This window comes from Pinus tabuliformis, chromosome X (assembly GCF_031772625.1).
Source record: "Pinus tabuliformis cultivar Carrire ecotype Pingquan chromosome X, CPIR1, whole genome shotgun sequence".
NCBI classification, from domain to species: Eukaryota; Viridiplantae; Streptophyta; class Pinopsida; order Pinales; family Pinaceae; genus Pinus; species Pinus tabuliformis.
Genome location: NC_142308.1, coordinates 433,168,758 through 433,172,095, shown reverse-complemented (window position 1 = coordinate 433,172,095; position 3,338 = coordinate 433,168,758). Strand labels below are relative to the sequence as shown.

The window sequence follows — 3,338 nt, the reverse complement described above, 5'->3', positions numbered from 1 at the left end:
GATGTTACACCAGCTGTTACACCAGCTGGATTTTCATATAAATTCAACGAGGGTTTTGCCAGGTTAGAGTTGCAGCAGCAGCTGGATTTTCATATAAATTCAACAATGGTTTTGCCAGGTTAGAGTTGCAGCAGCTGGATTTTCATATAAATTCAACGATGGTTTTGCCAGGTTAGAGTTGCAGCAGCAGCCGGATTTTCATATAAATTCAACGAGGTTTAATTAGGTATTTGGTTACAGTTGCAGTAGCAGCTGGATTTTCATATAAATTGAATTTCATGGTATTTATGATCAATAACTCAAATATCCAGTGGGGTTTTTATATCTTTTTCTGCGGATCAGATCGTACAATTTTAATTTTTTAAAGATAGGAGAAAATTTATAATAATTTAGTTTTCAAGTCAGTAGGGGGATAATCATTAATATTGATTATTTTCAAACTATTATTGGAGATAGTGGATAGCTATGGTTCCCTGGGATAGCTATTTTCAAATTATTATTGGAGATAGTGGATAGCTATTGTTGGCTGGGATAGCTATTTTGGATGTTATAGGTTAATGTAGACTTATTCATCACTTTATCTTTATTCATTGTTATCAGCTAATGCAATTGCAAGCTTACTTTTGCCAATATAAGAAAAAAAGATTCAGCTAGGTAAGGGGTAAGATTTCACTCCTGCCAATCCCTCTAGGTAAAGGGTAAGCTTTCCCTGTTAAGTAAGGGGTAAGCTTTCACCCCTGTCAATCTAGCTAGGTAAAGGACAAGCTTTCCCTGCTAAATAAAAGGTAAGCTTTCACCCCTGTCAGAAGCCTTTGCTGTTAAACTCTTTACTTACTTCCCAAGAAAACAAGTTGTGGTCTTAATTTTAATCTATGAAAACTGTAGAAGAATTGAAAAAAACTATAGAAAAATTACTGTTTTTTAAAACAAATTTGAGATATCTCTTCTTTCATCTAATGCAATTTAGAAATTAAATATGATGATCCAGTAAAGTACAAAAATTGCAGCATGCTATTCAAATTGCACATTATCATTTATACCAAGTATAATGATTCAGTGAGTACACCAATAAAACTCTTACAAATTAATTCCAAACACCAAAAATTTAAACTAAACCTAATAATTTATAACCATGAAGATCTATCAACCTCAAAAATACATACCTAACCTGATAAAAGCACACCAAACTAAACTTATGGAACAGATATCTAATAGTGCAGGTAATATAAGTCCTTGCCGGCCATTAAAACTTTATAAATTCATCCAATATGGACCCACTGGCACACGCACAAGATTATTTCCAGACAATATAGTGCAGGTAATATAAGTTCTTGCCTGCCATTAAAACTTATAAATTCATCCCATATGGGCCCAGTGGCACACACATAAGATTATTTCAAGACAATAAAATGTATTAAGACAATAAAATGTATTATATAGAAAGGGAGCAAAAACAAGGAAGCCAAGTGAAGCTTAGCCAGTGTAACGCCTGCACCTAGTGATAGAAGTGCAGCGAGAGCAGCAGCAGCCCCACAGGTGGAATTCTTCAGGAACGATCCATTGCGAAACCAAGAACAGGTTCCGCTTTAATTTTATTAGAAGAGTATGAGAGCGCACCGCCGGCCGGCAGGGCAGGAAATTCAAATCTGAAACACCAGTTAAAGTATTCGTTTAGATCGTTTTAACAAAAGATCTTCACGGTTTCAGGAAAAAATTACCTGTATTTCACGAGCAAATCAGCCCATGACGGGCAATTTGCCCCCTCAAATTCCATCCCAGCGCGGCGGGTGAACCTGCAGAGAGAGGGCAGTTAAATAGGGAAGGGGAGGACACTGATCAAAGGATTTAGTGACCTCAGGCTCTGGATTTAGGTAATGTTGAGTTGGCACGATTGTAAACATGTTGGTTTTTCAATGTCTAACTCCGGCTCTTAACTCTCGGCAGCATCATATCTTGTATAGTTCGGGAATCGGCATCAGCATATATTATATAGTTAGGTGTCATGTGAATTTATTTGATTCCTACAGCAATCGATAAAGTTTTATTCATGTCTGCACACGAGTGCATGGATCAATGGTTCGGGTAGTGGGCTGTCACGCATTTCACCAGCGAACTTCATTTGTATGGCTGCACAACAGCATATATAAGTTTCAATGTGGTTGTAATGTGAATGTAATAAGATGTGACTGATGTCAACTTGTCTGACACGTATATATGTACAAAAAGAGGGTCCATAAATGCTGCTTCTGGGAACTAGCCCCTCCCATTTGAAAAAAAAAAAGTTTTATTCATGCAGGGGCAGTGTATATTATTTATTAGATTTTGTGCTTGTGTAAATGGAACAAGTGGCATATTCTCATTAGTGGTATATATTATTTTCATGATACCACTTAATATAATTGTTTTGGACATCATCAACTACATCTTCAACTATTACCTCCTCCCAAGTACATGGATTAGGCTCCACTATATCATGATGTAATTTAATATAATTTCTTTGGACACAACCGCACATTCAACTATTACCTCGTTCCAAGTACATGGTTTGGGCTCCACTACGTCATGATACCATTTAATATAATCTTTTTGAATGCAACCACACCTTGAACCATTACCTCTTCCAAAGTACATGGGTTGGGCTCCACTTATGTCATATGAAAAACTCCATGTTTTTTACCATTACATCTAAATCTTTTGAGTCCTAAAATTGAAGAACATAAAAATAAGTTTAATTTATTTATGTGTGCATAAACTACAATAAAATGGTGTTTTAAAATATATAAATACATTCAATTTAAAAATATATATATATATATATATATATATATCTAAATTATATAAATTCAATAACTCAAAATACAATTCCAATAAATTTTAATAAAATTAATTATATATATATATATATATATATATATATATATAACCTAGACCATCATTTATTTTATTATTATAATAAATATATATTTTACATAAACAATATATATAAAATATAATAATAAATTATTCCAACAAATTTTTATAAATCTAATAACAAAATCATCTTTAAAATAATTAAAATATAAAGCCATATTAAAATATAAAACATTGAATATAAAACCATATATTATTTGTGAAATACAAAAATATGAATTAAAAATAATCAAAGTATAAAACATATATATTTTTTGAAATACATACTTATTATCATCATATTTATTATGTATTTTACCTAGAATTTATTGAAAAAGTATTAAAATAAATTTAAAATAATATTAATTTAAAAAAATTATAAAAATTAAAATAAATTTATATAAATTGTATGTTAAAATTATTTTTTTTTGAAAAAGTTTAAAATAATT

At 31.5% G+C, this 3,338-nt stretch overlaps 1 long non-coding RNA gene across 1 annotated transcript; it reads right to left on the bottom strand.

Moving 5' to 3' along the window:
• Positions 1-1,215: 1,215 nt before the first annotated feature.
• On the bottom strand, positions 1,216-2,070 carry LOC149140415 (uncharacterized). The gene is made up of 2 exons (XR_016264636.1): positions 1,719-2,070; positions 1,216-1,646 (listed from the first exon to the last, which is right to left on the bottom strand). It is a non-coding gene; the product is annotated as an uncharacterized LOC149140415 (long non-coding RNA).
• Between the last annotated feature and the right edge of the window lie 1,268 nt (positions 2,071-3,338).